Consider the following 17,709-nt stretch of genomic DNA (forward strand, 5'->3'; position numbering starts at 1 on the left):
ATCACACACATACATGCCCGAGGCAGGATTCGAACCTGCGACCGTAGCGGTTGCGCGGTTCTAGACTGAAGCGCCTAGAGCCGCTCGTCCACAGCGGCCGGCTTTCATAGCATGACTCCTATGGTTGTCACTTGGCGACACACTTACAGCACAGCGATCTGTCGACGACATTCTACGCCCCGTTTTGTCGTCCATCACGACAAACTATCTTGGGCTTACATTTCAACAAGATAACGCCTGTCTGCACGGGGTGAGAGTCTCTAATGATGGCCTTCTTGCTTGCCAAACCCTTGTCTTATGCTTGTCAAAAGGGTTTGACTTGGCCAGAAAGTTCACCGCTACTCTCCCCAACTGAGAACGTTTGGTGCATCATAGGCAGGGCCTCAACCATCTGGGAATTTTCACGATCTAACCCGCCAGTAGGACAGCATTTAGCACGATATCCCTCGGGAGGACATCCGGCAACTTGCATATGGACCAGAGATAGACCAACGCGTGTTGACTGACTATTTGTGCTCTTTCTCTTGAATAAATCATCCAATTTTTCTGGAACTGTAATCATTTGTTCGCCTGTACATGCCCATCATATCTACCGATTTGCGTCCCATTCGGTTAACTCATTCGTGGTGTATCTATCTTGCTTTTTTTTGTCTTAGAGTGTAACTCACAGAAATGGTGTCATCAATATGTTTGGAGGTACCGTACTAGATGTTAAACAAAGAAAATACAGTGTGCAGTCGGATGGTCAAAGAACAAAACCCTGTAGTTTTAGGATTCTACTAAATGATGACAAACATTCCAATGACATAAGCGACCTGATTAAAAGTCCTTCCTAGCGCATGGGTGTGTGTGTTGTTCTTGGTGTAAGTTAGTTTAAGGAGTGTGTAAGTCTAGGGACCGATGACCTAAGCATTTTGGTCCCTTAGAATTTCATACACAATTGAACATTTGAAAAATATAAAATAGTAGAAAAGCCTACAGTACTTTTTCAGAAAACTAATAACTCGTAGTTGGCAAATGCTGACAGGGGCGATTTAACTCACAAAGCGCTAATATTCAATGAAATGAGCCCATACATCCCACAGAACGAATTATTCCTAGCCGCGCGGAGTGGCCGCGCTGTTTGAGGTGCCATGTCACTGATTACGCTTCCCCTCCCGCCGTAGTTTCGAGTCCTCCCTTGGTCATGGGTGTGTCTGTTGCTCTTAGCATAAGTTAGTTTAAGTAGCGTGTAAGTCTAGGGACCCATGACCTCAGCAGTTTGGTCCTTTAGGGTTTCACACACATTTGAACATTTTGAATTATTCCTAGCTGGAGTGAAATACCACCAACTTTATCCTCTGTTCTGCGCCAGTTATCTTATCTATGCTGCGTGGGACTGCGTCAGACGACAGCTTGGTGACCTCCCGAAGTGCTGAAGGTGCGCCCGGGATCAATCGGTTCCATACCCGCAGCCACTATACAGACTTGCCTCTACGAAGTCCAGAAACCGAATTCTGCCCTTACACCTAGCTGGCTGCAGCTAGAATGCAGATCTTACCAGTGTGCAAAGCGCATCGCCCCTGCTTGGCCTACAAGACTCGCGACACCGCCGAAAGCTAACATAAATCTACGCGTGAAGGCAGTACCAACGGCAGAATTATTCCGTTTCTGGAAAACTCCGTCTCACCTCCTACGCACAACAGTCGGCCAATGAGACCCGCGCCTGCTGCTTTGGCGCGAGTTTCAGTGCAGTACGAGGACTGCGAGTAGGAGAGGCCGCAGCACGTTCGTTACGAAGGTAGAATGAGCTCGCTCGCTTGCTCAGTCAGCAGACGAGATGCGTTTCGACGAGGTGCATTCAAGTTCTAACGCCTCCGATTTTTTTTTCTCCGGACTGGAAAGAGGTAGAAACATGCGCATTGTTTTAAAATGAGGCCGCCTTCATTGTCAATACGACCCAGAGATGGCAGCACCGTACGGCAGATGGAATTTTACCGCCAGCGGCGAGAATGACAACTGTTTTAAATACTTAAATGGCGACGTTTTCCTTACTTGAACAGCGTGCAATCATTCGTTTTCTGAATTTGCGTGGTGTGAAACCAATTAAAATTCATCGACAGTTGAAGGAGACATGTGGTGATGGAGTTATGGATGTGTCGAAAGTGCGTTCGTGGGTGCGACAGTTTAATGAAGGCAGAACATCGTGTGACAACAAACCGAAACAACCTCAGGCTCGCACAAGCCGGTCTGACGACATGATCGAGAAAGTGGAGAGATTTGTTTTGGGGGATCGCCGAATGACTGTTGAACAGATCGCCTCCAGAGTTGGCATTTCTGTGGGTTCTGTGCACACAATCCTGCATGACGACCTGAAAATGCGAAAAGTGTCATCCAGGTGGGTGCCACGAATGCTGACGGACGACCACGTGGCTGCCCGTGTGGCATGTTGACAAGCAATGTTGACGCGCAACGACAGCATGAATGGGACTTTCTTTTCGTCGGTTGTGACAATGGATGAGACGTGGATGCCATTTTTCAATCCAGAAACAAAGCGCCAGTCAGCTCAATGGAAGCACACAGATTCACCGCCACCAAAAAAATTTCGGGTAACCGCCAGTGCTGAAAAAATGATGGTGTCCATGTTCTGTGACAGCGAGGGCCTAATCCTTACCCATTGCGTTCCGAAGGTAACAGGTGCATCCTACGAAAATGTTTTGGAGAACAATTTCCTTCCTGCACTGCAACAAAAACGTCCGGGAAGGGCTGCGCGTGTGCTGTTTCACCAAGACAACGCACCCGCACATCGACCTAACGTTTCGCAACAGTTTCTTCGTAATAACAACTTTGAAGTGATTCCTCATGCTCCCTACTCACCTGACCTGGCTCCTAGTGACTTTTGGCTTTTTCCAACAATGAAAGACACTCTCCGTGGCCGCACATTCACCAGCCGTGCTGCTATTGCCTCAGCGATTTTCCAGTGGTCAAAACAGACTCCTAAAGAAGCGTTCGCCGCTGCCGTGGAATCATGGCGTCAGCGTTGTGAAAAATGTGTACGTCTGCAGGGCGATTACGTCGAGAAGTAACGCCAGTTTCATCGATTTCGGGTGAGTAGTTAATTAAAAAAAAATCGGAGGCCTTAGAACTTGAATGCACCTCGTAGATCTGTTAACTCATAACTGGCTGCTTGCATAGTATCGAGAATTACTACAATAAAATACACAACTGTGCATTATGCTGCAAAGGGCACCGACTTTCCAATATCTCTGAGGGTGAGTATCAATGGCGGAAAGTATTATATGTTTTCTGGGCTGTGTCGATATTTTTTAAAATGATTACGTTTCATTTATTGTCTACGAACACTTCCTGTGTCATAAAGGTCTGTGCTGTGATAAAGTGTAATATACTGGTACTATAAGCATACTTTAAGACTGCCCTAGCTCAGAAGACACACTGTCGGGCTCGTTACTTCTCGCCTGAACATGCTTCTCATTATTATTGGTGTTTGTAATATCCACCTGTAATGATGACGACCAACCTATGACGAGTTTATCCATACCTACTAGGAATCTGTTCGAATTCGGAAGTATGTATAGAAGCAATACTCAGTATTGAGTTTCAGCTTACGACGCGCGTACAGTAATAGTGAAACGTTTGAAAACTGCGAAAATTTTTACCTGGCTATTGCTCCACGCGCCCCGTCAATAGACACTCTACTGTGTAATAGCTATTAGTGCGGTGACACCGCTTCAGACTACAATATAAGCTCACACGTCCTTCAAAAGCCTTCATCTCAAGAAACAAAATGATAAGAATCCAGATTCAGGTTATACAGTTTCACCGAAATCTTAAACTACAGCATTGTTATGTTAAATAAAAAGGAAAACTATTGAGGTAACAATAGACTTCTTTATTATTACTTAATTTTGACAGAAAATGGCTCTGAGCACTATGGGACTTAACTTCTGAGGTCATCAGTCCCCTAGAACTTAGAACTACTTAAACCTAACTAACCTAAGGACATCACACACATCCATGACCGAGGCAGGATTCGAACCTGCAACCGTAGCGGTCGCTCGGCTCCAGACTGTAGCGCCTAGAACCGCTCGGCCACCCTGGCCGGCCAATATTGACAATCAGATATTTTAAAACAATCGTTGACGAATGGAGTGGGGTTATTGTACCGTGTCAGTTGTAAGGAAACATGAAAGTAAGCCGAAAAGACAGGATTCTATTCACAGTATAGTGCGACTGCTGTTCTGGGGAGTGCCTTTGACTTGGCCACAGAAAGGCGGAGGTTCGAGTCCTCCCTCGGGCACGGGTGTGTGTGTTTGTCCTTAGGATAGTTCAGGTTAAATAGTGTGTAAGCTTAGGGACTGATGACCTTAGCAGTTAAGTCCCTTAAGATTTCACAAAAAAACAAATCAAAAAAAGAGAAAGCCAAGGAACGGGGGACAGTGTTGCCTGATTGGCTCTGCAGAAAGATATTTGAAACACAGATATGTTTTAGAGATCAGAAATGTTAACCTCCCTCTCAGAGTTTTAATAGTTCATTACTTTTTGAGAAAGGGAAGTGAGAAATATTTATTTTATTTTGTTCTTATCAAACTAAAAATTTAGTGGGTGCGGCGCACACACTGCATTAGGTAGGTGGGTGCTCGAGGCCCAGCACACCCACATAGTCGGCGCCATGTACTCTACTTTAAGATCTATAAATCATAATAACGGCTTGCTTTTTAGTCTCTTTTGATTAACAGTCCTCATTTTATGCAAGTGATAATCATTCCGGCGTGAGTTTAATTTTATTGTACACAACACTGCCGTAACAAATTATTAGTAGGCTTCTGGACTTCCGATCGTTGTAAGTCTAATTAACAATAAGACTACATAAAAGCGGGTTGCAGTAGAAGTTTCAATTCCCATTTGTGCGTAAGCACTCTATTACGAGATGACACATGCAGAAAGGCAGTTCGTCTAGTGAGCTGAGCCTGTGAGTGAGTGAGCTCCGATCTACCTTCGTGACGTAGGCGCCGCGGCCTGGGCCACGGAGCAGTATTGCAGACGTCACAAGGCGTCTGACCAATCAGTTCTAAATGCAGTCGCCACGGCGCGAACGCAGCTGTACCGCAAAACAAGAAACAAAACACTACACACAGGCGCCATCAAGTCGCCTCTGCTTTAGTTTGCAATAAAACCAGACAATGTGGTCCCACGGTCGCTGTTCTCGGGCTCCAACCAAATGCACCGTGTTCAATGCTCATTCCTTGCAACCTGCCACAACTCCGGTATCTACCGGCGCCAGGGTGTCATCGGCCCGGGGGCTTTGCGCGAACCAGCCTAAGCCATCTTCTCCACAATGTCTGACAGTGGGGCACCTACCGCTGTCCTGCCTTCTTATCGGCATCCGTAGCGGCAGGCACCACTTAACCCAACTTCCAGAAAATACACTGCTGGCCATTAAAATTGTTAGACCACGAAGATGACGTGCTACAGACGCGAAATTTAAGCGACAGGAAGAAGATGCTGTGACATGCAAATTACTAGCTTTTCAAAGCATTTACACAAGGTTGGCGCCGGTGGCGACACCTACAACGTTCTGACACGAGGAAAGCTTCCAACTGATTTCTCACACACAACTGCGTACCATCACATTTCCGACTACACGCAACAAGCGGCTACACGGGTAGCAGGGGTTGTGTGGCGTGGGCTGGGCGGTTTTTTAGGTTAGATGGCCTTGGGCATGGACAGAAAGGGCAACAGCCTCAACGGGTGCGGGTCAAAGTCAGGACATGCGGGGACCAAGCAGCAATCGGTATTGTAATTGTAAACTGTCGAAGCTGCGTTGGTAAGGTACCGGAACTTCAAGCGCTGATAGAAAGCACCGAAGCTGAAATCGTTATAGGTACAGAAAGCTGGCTGAAGCCAGAGATAAATTCTGCAGAAATTTTTACAAAGGTACAGACGGTGTTTAGAAAGGATAGATTGCATGCAACCGGTGTTGGAGTGTTCGTCGCTGTTAGTAGTAGTTTATCCTGTACTGAAGTAGAAGTGGATAGTTCCTGTGAATTATTATGGGTGGAGGTTACACTCAACAACTGAGCTAGGTTAATAATTGGCTCCTTTTACCGACCTTCCGACTCAGCAGCATTAGTGGCAGAACAACTGAGAGAAAATTTGGAATACATTTCACATACATTTTCTCAGCATGTTATAGTCTTAGGTGGAGATTTCAATTTACCAGATATAGACTGGGACACTCAGATGTTTAGGACGGGTGGTAGGGACAGAGCATTGAATGACATTATACTGAGTGCACTATCCGAAAATTACCTCGAGCAATTAAACAGAGAACCGACTCGTGGAGATAACATCTTGGACCAACTGATAACAAACAGACCCGAACTTTTCGACTCTGTAAGCGCAGAACAGGGAATCAGTGATCATAAGGCCTTTGCAGCATCCCTGAATATGGAAGTAAATAGGAATATAAAAAAAGGGAGGAAGGTTTATCTGTTTAGCAAGAGTAATAGAAGGCAGATTTCAGACTACGTAACAGATCAAAACGAAAATTTCTGTTCCGACACTGACAATGTTGAGTGTTTATGGAAAAAGTTCAAGGCAATCGTAAAATGCGTTTTAGACAGGTACGTGCCGAGTAAAACTGTGAGGGACGGGAAAAACCCACCGTGGTACAACAACAAAGTTAGGAAACTACTGCGAAAGCAAAGAGAGCTTCACTCAAAGTTTAAACGCAGCCAAAACCTCTCAGACAAACAGAAGCTAAACGATGTCAAAGTTAGCGTAAGGAGGGCTATGCGTGAAGCGTTCAGTGAATTCGAAAGTAAAATTCTATGTACCGACTTGACAGAAAATCCTATGAAGTTCTGGTCTTACGTTAAATCAGTAAGTGGATCGAAACAGCATATCCAGACACTCCGGGATGATGAAGGCATTGAAACAGAGGATGACACGCGTAAAGCTGAAATACTAAACACCTTTTTCCAAAGCTGTTTCACAGAGGAAGACAGCACTGCAGTTCCTTCTCTAAATCCTCGCACAAACTAAAAACTGGCTGACAACGAAATAAGTGTCCAAGGAATAGAAAAGCAACTGGAATCACTCAACAGAGGAAAATCCGCTGGACCTGACGGGATACCAATTCGATTCTACACAGAGTACGCGAAAGAACTTGCCCCCCTTCTAACAGCCGTGTACCGCAAGTCTCTAGAGGAACGGAAGGTTCCAAATGATTGGAAAAGAGCACAGGTAGTCCCAGTCTTCAAGAAGGGTCGTCGAGCAGATGCGCAAAACTATAGACCTATATCTCTGACATCCATCTGTTGTAGAATTTTAGAACATGTTTTTTGCTCGAGTATCATGTCGTTTTTGGAAACCCAGAATCTACTATGTAGGAATCAACATGGATTCCGGAAACAGCGATCGTGTGAGACCCAACTCGCTTTATTTGTTCATGAGACCCAGAAAATATTAGATACAGGCTCCCAGGTAGATGCTATTTCCTTGACTTCTGGAAGGCGTTCGATACAGATCCGCACTGTCGCCTGATAAACAAAGTAAGAGCCTACGGAATAGCAGACCAGCTGTGTGGCTGGATTGAAGAGTTTTTAGCAAACAGAACACAGCATGTTGTTTTCTATGGAGAGACGTCTACAGACGTTAAAGTAACCTCTGGCGTACCACAGGGGAGTGTTATGGGACCATTGCTTTTCACGATATATATAAATGACCTAGTAGATAGTGTCGGAAGTTCCATGCGGCTTTTCGCATATGATGATGCTGTAATATACAGAGAAGTTGCAGCATTAGAAAATTGTAGCGAAATGCAGGATGATCTGCAGCGGATTGGCACTTGGTGCAGGGAGTGGCAACTGACCCTTAACATAGACAAATGTAATGTATTGCGAATACATAGAAAGAAGGATCCTTTATTGTATGATTATATGATAGCAGAACAAACACTGGTAGCAGTTACTTCTGTAAAATATCTGGGAGTATGCGTGCGGAACGATTTGAAGTGGAATGATCATATAAAATTAATTGGTGGTAAGGCGGGTACCAGGTTGAGATTCATTGGGAGAGTCCTTAGAAAATGAAGTCCATCAACAAAGGAGGTGGCTTACAAAACATTCGTTCGACCTATACTTGAGTATTGAGCATCAGTGTGGGATCCGTACCAGATCGGGTTGACGGAGGAGATAGAAAAGATCCAAAGAAGAGCGGCGCGTTTCGTCACAGGGTTATTTGGTAACCGTGATAGCGTTACGGAGATGTTTAACAAACTCAAGTGGCAGACTCTACAAGAGAGGCGCTCTGCATCGCGGTGTAGCATGCTGTCCAGGTTTCGAGAGGGTGCGTTTCTGGATGAGGTATCGAATATATTGCTTCCCCCTACTTATACCTCCCGAGGAGATCACGAATGTAAAATTAGAGAGATTAGAGCGCGCACGGAGGCTTTCAGACAGTCGTTCTTCCCGCGAACCATACGCGACTGGAACAGGAAAGGGAGGTAATGACAGTGGCACGTAAAGTGCCCTCCGCCACACACACCGTTGCGTGGCTTGCGGAGTATAAATGTAGATGTAGATGTAGATGTAGACTTTGATAAAGGTCGGGTTGTAGCCTATCGCGATTGCGGTTTATCGTATCGCGACATTGCTGCTCGCGTTGGTCGATATCCAATGACTGTTAGCAGAATATGGAATCGGTGGGTTCAGGAGGGTAATACGGAACGCCGCGCTGCATCCCAACGGCCTCGTATCGCTATCAGTCCAGTTGACAGGCATCTTATCTGCATGGCTGTAACGGATCGTGCAGCCACGTCTCGATTCCTGAGTCAACAGAAGGGGACATTTGCAAGACAACAACCATCTTCACGAACAGTTCGACGACGTTTGCAGCAGCATGGACTATCAGCTCGGAGACTATGGCTGCGGTTACCCTTGACGCTGCATGACAGACAGGAGCGCCTGCGATGGTGTACTCAACGACGAACCTGAGCGCACGACCGGCAAAACGTAGATTTTTTGGATGAATCCAGGTTCTGTTTACAGCATCATGATGGTCGCATCCGTGTTTGGCGTCATCGCGGTGAACCCACATTGGAAGCGTGTATTCGTCAACGCCATACTGGCGTATCACCCGGCGTGATGGTATGGGGTGCCATTGGTTACACGTCTCGGTCACCTCTTGTTCGCATTTATGGCACTTTGAACAGTGGACGTTACATTTCAGATGTGTTACTACCCGTGGCTCTACCCTTCATTCGATCCCTGCGAAACCCTACATTTCAGCAGGATAATGCACGACCGCATGTTGCAGGTCCTGTACGGGCCTTTCTGGATACAGAAAATGTTCAGCTGCTGCCCTGGCCAGCACATTCTCCAGATCTCTCACCAAATGAAAACGTCTGGTCAATGGTGGCCGAGCAACTGTCACAATACGCCAGTCACTACTCTTGACGAACTGTGGTATCGTGTTGAAGCTGCATGGGTAGCTGTATCTGTACACTCCATCCAAGCTCTGTTTGACTCAATTCCCAGGAGTATCTAGGCCGTAATTACGGCCAGAGGAGGTTGCTCTGGGTACTGATTTCGCAGGATCTATGTACCCAAATTGCGTGAAAATGTAATCACAAGTCAGTTCTAGTATATTTGTCAAATGAATACTAGTTTATCATCTGCATTTCTTCTTGGTGTAGCAATTTTAATGGCCAGTAGTGTACATTGTCGTCAACTAAAGGATATTGTGGTCGCTGCACCCACTAACTAACCCTGTGTAATTTTATCACCAAATAAATTTCATTAAAGCCCTGCTGCTTGGCAGTAACACAGATATTCAATGGTAACCGAATAAACATTTATAAATTAATATCAGAAAACTGATACACTTTTGAAAGCGAGGCTGTTGAATACAACAGACCTCTTTCAAGGCTAACCCAACATTGCTGGACTATTGTAAATAGTGAAGCAAAATATAATGTTGCTGCCTAATGTGTCTGTTGTGTGTATTAAACTTACGGAAGAACTTACGCATCAACTCAGTAAAGTATACACGCTTCAAATAAAATATCTTGTTGGGAGCTTATGACATCCATGATTAATCCGCCCACCGCCACCCACCCACACCCGCATCCGCGCCTGTACACAAAATAGCGTGACGCAGACGTGTACGCTGGCCTTTGTGACCGAGCGGTTCTAGGAGCTTCATTCCGGAACCGCGCTGCTGGTACATCTACATCTACATTTATACTCCGCAAGCCACGCAACGGTGTGTGGCAGAGGGCACTTTACGTGCCACTGTCATTACCTCCCTTTGCTGTTCCAGTTGCGTATGGTTGGCGGGAAGAACGACTGCCGGAAAGCCTCCGTGCGCGCTCGAATCTATCTCTCTAATTATACATTCGTGATCTCGTCGGGAGGTATAAGTAGGGGGAAGCAATATATTCGATACCTCATCCAGAAACGCACCCTCTCGAAACCTGGCCAGCAAGCTACATCGCGATGCAGAGCGCCTCTCTTGCAGAGTCTGCCACTTGAGTTTGCTTAACAGCTCCGTAACGCTATCACGCTTACCAAATAACCCTGTGACGAAACGCGCCGCTCTTCTTTGGATCCTCTCTATCTCCTCCGTCAACCCGACCTGGTACGGATCCCACACTAATGAGCAATACTCAAGTATAGGTCGAACGAGTGGTTTGTAAGCCACCTCCTTTGTTGATGGACTACATTTTCTAAGGACTCTCCCGATGAATGTCAACCTGGCACCCGCCTCACCCGGAACCACGGGACTACTACGGTCGCAGGTTCGAATCCTGCCTCGGGCAGGGGTGTGTGTGATGTCCTTAGGTTAGTTAGGTTTAAGTAGTTCTAAGTTCTAGGGGACTTATGACCTAAGATGTTGAGTCCCATAGTGCTCAGAGCCCAACCCGCCTCACCGACAATTAATTTTTATATGATTATTCAACATCAAATCGTTCCGTACGCATACTCCCAGATATTTTACAGAAGTAACGCTACCAGTGTATGTTCCGCTATGATATAATCATACAATAAAGGATCCTTCTTTCTAAGTATTCGCAATACATTACATTTTTCTATGTTAAGGGTCAGTTGCCACTCCCTGCACCAAGTGCTAATCCGCTGCAGATCTTCCTGCATTTCGCTGCAATTTTCTAATACTGCAACTTCTCTGTATACTACAGCGCCACTCCCTGCACCAAGTGCTAATCCGCTGCAGATCTTCCTGTATTTCGCTGCAATTTTCTAATACTGCAACTTCTTTGTATACTACAGCATCATCCGCGAAAAGCCGCATGGAACTTCCGACACTATCTACCAGGTCATTTCTATATATTGTGAAAAGCAATGGTCCCATAACACTCCCCTGTGGTACGCCAGAGGTTACTTTAACGTCTGTAGACGTCTCTCCATTGAGAACAACATGCTGTGTTCTGTTTGCTAAAAACTCTTCAATCCAGCCACGCAGCTGGTCTGATATTCCGTAGGCTCTTACTCTGTTTATCAGGCGACAGTGCGGAACAGTATCGAACGCCTTTCGGAAGTCAAGGAGCCTGTATCTAATATTTTCTGGGTCTCGTGAACAAATAAAGCGAGTTGAGTCTCACACGATCGATGTTTCCGGAATCCATGTTGATTCCTACAGAGTAGATTCTGGGTTTCCAGAAATGACAGGTTCGAATTCTACCTCGGGCATGGATGTGTGTGATGTCCTTAGGTTAGTTAGGTTTGGGTAGTTTTAAGTCTAAGGGACTGATAACCTCAGATGTTAAGTCCCATAGTGCTTATAGCCATTTGAACCATTAGCAGACGTGTAAAAGGCAGCACACGACCTGCACACGGGAGATGGCCACCTGGAAACAGTGTCAAACGGCGTGAGAGCTTCACTCTGGGCTGAGAGTGCGCGCCCGGGGTAATTCGGCGCGCTTGTCGCGGCTACAGCGCAGAGCAGTGTAACTGCGGCGACGTCAGCTGCAGGGCGCGCACACCTGGCGTCGCGCCAGCCGCCCCGCTGCCGCTCTATGGTTTACTGCCGGGAGGTGCGGACGCATCGTGTTGCCATGGTGACGAGGGCCACTGCCACGCAGACCTGGCGGGCGAGCCGGATCACCGCTGCAAATGCAGTCTAGCGCTTCGCCGCGCGTGCTCCCCTGGCCTGCTGCTAAAGTTGAGCGTGCCGAGTCTCTGACGTCACTGCGTGGGAAAAGCACGCTGCGGAGTCATTGCTTACGTGCAGAGCAATATCTAGCACGACAGATATTCTGCACATGCGTTTGAACGTTGACACATGCGTTTGAACATTGACCAATGAGAAGGAAGAATGCCACCTACGTCATTGCACAGCATCTCTCTTCAGTGGAGAGTCGCAAGACACCATATGGGCCGCCATTTGAACTCCATACGTACGTATACCGTTTGTAAGGATCAGCAAATTGAGGATCTCTCGAAAACCCGTCGTTAATTGTATGATATGATGTACACTACTGGCCATTAAAATTGCTACACCAAGAAGAAATGTAGATGATAAACAGGTATTCATTTCACAAATATGTTATACTAGATCTGACATGTGATTACATTTTCACGCAATTTGGGTGCATAGATACTGCGAAATCAGTACCCAGAACAACCACCTCTGGCCGTAATAACGGCCTTGATACGCCTGGGCGTTGACAGGTACAGCTGCCCATGCAGCTTCAACACGATACCACAGTTCATCAAGAGTAGTGACTGGCGTATTGTGACGAGCCAGTTGCTCGGCCACCATTGACCACACGTTTTCAATTGGTGAGAGATCTTGAGAATGTGCAGGCCAGGGCAGCAGTCGAACATTTTCTGTATCCAGAAAGGCCCGTACGGGAGCTGCGACACGCGGTCGTGAATTATCCTGCTGAAATGTAGGGTTTCGCAGGGCTCGAATGACGGGTAGAGCACCGGACGGGGTGGCCGAGCTATTCTAGGCGCTACAGTCCGGAACCGCGCGACCGCTACGGTCGCAGGTTCGAATCCTGCCTCGGGCATGGATGTGTGTCATGTCTTTAGGTTAGTTAGTTTCTAGTTCTAGGGGACTGATGACCTCAGAAGTTAAGTCCCATAGTGCTGAGAGCCATTTGAACCATTTTGAACGGGTAGAGCCACGGGTCGTAACACATCTGAAATGTAACTTCCACTGTTCAAAGTGCCGTCAATGCGAACAAGAGGTGACCGATACGTGTAACCGATGGCACCCCATACCATCACGCCGGGTGATACGCCAGTATGGCGATGACGAATACACGCTTCCAATGTGCGTTCACCGCCATGTTGCCAAACACGGATGCGACCATCATGATGCTGTAAACAGAATCTGGATTCATCCAAAATAACGACGTTTTGCCATTCGTGCACCCAGGTTCGTCGTTGAGCACATCATCGCAGGCGCTCCTGTCTGTGATGCAGCGTCAAGGGTAACCGCAGCCGTGGTCTCCGAGCTGACAGGTCATGCTGCTGCTAACGGCGTTGCAGTGTTGGTACAGATGGTTGTCTTGCAACCGTCCCCATCTGCTGACTCAGGGATCGAGACGTTACAGCCATGTGGATAAAATGCCTGTCATCTCGACTGCTAGTGATACGAGGCCGTTGGGATACAGCAGGGCATTCCGTTTTACTCTCTTGAACCCACCGATTCCATATTCTGCTAACAGTCATTGGATCTCGATCAACGCGAGCAGCAATGTCGCGATACGATAAACCGCAATCTGTTGGAGTTCATGGCTTTCCGTGTGGTGGGTTGCTTACCCGATCTTCACGGAAACGAGCAGACGACCGTGATACTGTGCTATTATCCATTATACTGTTCCCATACACCTCTCTCAAAGCGTTGTACATTTCTGTTGGGCGATAGGCTACAATCCGACCTTCATCAAAGTGGGAAACGTGATGGTACGCATTTCTCTTCCTTAGACGAGACAGCACAACAACGTTTCACCAGGCAACGCCGGTCAACTGCTGTTTGTGTATGAGATATCGGTTGGAAACTTTCCTCATATCAGCACGTTGTAGGTGTCGCCACCGGCGCCGCCAACTTTGTTGTGAATGCTTGAAAAGCTAATCATTTGCATATCACAGCATCTTCTTCCTGTCGGTTAAATTTCGCGTCTGTAGCACGTCATATTCGTGGTGTATTAATTTTAATGGCCAGTAGTGTAATATAAGTTGTGGAACGTCGCATTGGTGGTTAGAATTATTGCAATTTGTGTATTATGAAAGTATATACCGTGTCAAGGCAATGGCACAGCGAGGATCCGTAAGGAACGTAAGGTCTAGGTGCAATTTGTTAAATGGCAGTAACATAACGAGTGAGGCTTTCAGGAGACCCTAAAAAGCAAAGTATGGTTGTTAGACATTGACGGTCAGCATGGCGCCATGAATAGCATAAAATAAAGATACTATATATGGTAATGTGTTGCTGGAAAGCACCTCACTAGCTCCCAAATTTTATTTACCCTCTTTACTGGCCTTTTTTTAAAAATCAGTGAAAAAACAATCGTGAACGCTATGGTTATTTTATTAAAATAGCCGTTTCGGCCTAGGCTTCGGCCGTCTTCAGACAGCACCACCAGCTGAAGTCGACGACGCGTAGAACAGTCAGATGACCTCAGTCGTTGAAACTGAGCAACGTCAGTGACTGAGGTCATTCGATTGTTCTACGCATCTCTAACTTCAGCTGGTGGTGCTGTCTGAAGATGGCCTAAGTCTAGGCCGAAACCGGCCATTTTAATAAAATAGTTTTTTCACTGATTTTATGTAATTAGAAGTCCGCTGCTATCTCAAAAATGTTACCAAAAAACTAGACATTTAGTTCAATAAACGTATATTCTATAATATGTTACATAAATGTAAGTGCGCTCTTTCTGAGGAGTGAATTTGCTCGATTGGCTTAAGACACAAGGTAGATTGCACTGCTTGCAGTAAGATATTTTACACTTTCTTGTTTAAAGTTCTATATTTCACGTGTTGTAAAGATTCCGTTGCTGAATAGCAAAAGTGATCAAATAAGAACTGGCGTCGCACTATATGTAATGAAACTTTCATTGAGTCAACGTCTTTATTGACTGGACAGGGTGCATCCATTTCTGCCTTATTACATGTACATGGATATACATATATTGAAGTTTTTATTTCTGTATATTACAGCAAGAATAACATGACTAACATAAGGACAAGGGAGCAAACCTGCTTTTTAAAAGAGCTTACGTAGACATTTTACGCCCGTCCATTTCGTATACATTGTGATGTACGAGCCAGATGCAGCTAACAGCTGTCGCTGGACAGCGCTGCGATTGTGTATAGCATGGTGAGAACACGTAATCGTATGCAGAAGTCGCATAGTTTCTGAGCGTTCCGCAGCACGTTCCAATCACCACGCTCAACGTTGACGTGCGACAGCGCGGTCCGCGCGCCGATGGTTTGATGCCTGTCTTGCTGTCTGCCAGTTCCAGCTATCGGCATTAAATGAGTAGTTTGTTTTGGACAGATACTGGCCCGCGACCGCTGCCGGAACGGGCAGGTCTGCCGGCCTAGGATCGAATCCGCCTGGCGGTGCCAGCCAGCCTAGATATGGTCTTTAGGCGGTTTTCCACTTCCCACTAGGTGAATACCAAGCTGGTTCCTACGCTCTGCCACGGTGACGAGGGCCATCGGCACGGCGCAGATACACGCTGTACAAACATTTAGAAAATTTTGCGCGCAGAGTTGGGTTGTTTGGGTTGTTTAGGGGGAGGAGACCAGACAGCGAGTCATCGGTCTCGTCGGATTAGGGAAGGAGGAGAAGGAAGTCGGCCGTGCCCTTTGAAAGCAACCATGCCAGCATTTTCCTGGTGCGATTTAGGGAAATCACGGAAAACCTAAATCAGGATGGCCTCCCGAATGCGAGTCCAGTGTGCTAACCACTGCGCCACCTCGCTTGGTTTTGAGCGCAGAATTCAATCTATACGCAGAGAGACTGGGTACACTGATTCTGTTCTTGAGGATTAACAGTTGACTGATAACCCCAGCTGTTTGGTTTCCTTGACTACTTACTCAGCAGCACAGATATTGAGGCGAGTTTTCCCTAAAGGAAGACGCAGCTCGAGCGTCGACACGGAGTGTCCCAACCTTTTAACGTCAAAATTATGCATATTGTAGACAGTACATCTTAAATTAAGTACTCCACAATAATTAATTTTTAGGACTTTGTTGACATAGAACATTTGCACCTCTCAATGGAACACTCAGATCACAGCAGCAGTTCCTAGTTTGGAGTGCTAAATTCAATACAGTCATTACAACAGAATCCATTAACTGACTTTCTTCTCCATCAGTTGTCCTCACATTGTACTTTGCGACATGAGATGAAAAGATTAGCGCAGGATAGGAAGATGCGGAATACTGTAACATATTAGTCGAAATGCTGAGAAATTTACACAATTTCCTGTTGTCGTGAGGGAACGATTTCACTAAAGATGTTGTACAAAGTTACTATGAAGAACGCATCAAATCAAAGCTGTGAAATTTCTTCAAGTGTAATTGGCGAGAGAGATGACGTTATATTACTGGTTTATTTCTAACTGCTTTTCAGCTCTAAAAACAATAAAAAATAAGAAAAGCACTTTTATAATGCTCCCAAAAGCATTACCGTCCTGTGGTCAACGTCCTTAATCATTATGTCCAGCCTGTTGCTAAATGGGCTTCCTGAGCTGGTCCTAATTTAATACCAGTCGGAAGACATATGATATTTGAGAAACGCTACGTCCAAGGAAATTGCTTGGACTCTTAAGCAGAATGATGTACTCCTAATACAGAGCGGGCAAAATAAAACATACCCGGAAAATAATTCTTGCATCTTTCAGCTCACATCATCTACATCCGAGACAGATCATTCTTAAGTTGTGTTGCCTATCTTAAGGCGGAATAAATACGCTCTGGCCATTAAAATTGCTACACCATGGAAGATGACGTGCTACAGACGCGAAATTTAACCGACAGGAAGAAGATGCTGTGATATGCAAATGATAAGTTTTTCAGAGCATCCACACAAGGTTGGAGTCCGGTGGCGACACCTACAACGTGCTGCCATGAGGAAAGTTTCCAACCGATTTCTCATACACAAACAGCAGTTGACCGGCGTTGCCTGGTGAAACGTTGTTCTGATGCCTCATGTAAGGAGGAGGAATGCGTACCATCACGTTTCCGACTTTGATAAAGGTCGGATTGTAGCCTATCGCGATTGCGGTTTATGGTATCGCGACATTGCTGTTCGCGTTGGTCGAGATCCAACGACTGTTAACAGAATATGGAATCGGTGGGCTCAGTAGGGTAATACGGGACGCCATGATGGATCCCAACAGCCTCGTCTCACTAGCAGTCGAGATGACAGGCATCTTATCCTCATGGCTGTAAAGGATCGTGCAGCCACGTCTCGATCCCTGAGTCAACAGATGGGGACGTTTGCAAGACAACAACCATCTGCACGAACAGTTCGACGACGTTTGCTGCAGCATGGACTATCAGCTCGGAGACTATGGCTGCGGTTACCCTTGACGCTGCATCATAGACAGGAGCGCCTACGATGGTGTACTCAACGACGAACCTGGGTGCACGAATGACAAAATGTCATTTTTTCGGATGAATCCAGATTCTGTTTACAGCATCATGATGGTCACATCCGTGTTTG

This window comes from Schistocerca cancellata, chromosome 5 (genome assembly GCF_023864275.1).
Source record: "Schistocerca cancellata isolate TAMUIC-IGC-003103 chromosome 5, iqSchCanc2.1, whole genome shotgun sequence".
In the NCBI taxonomy this organism is placed as follows: domain Eukaryota; kingdom Metazoa; phylum Arthropoda; class Insecta; order Orthoptera; family Acrididae; genus Schistocerca; species Schistocerca cancellata.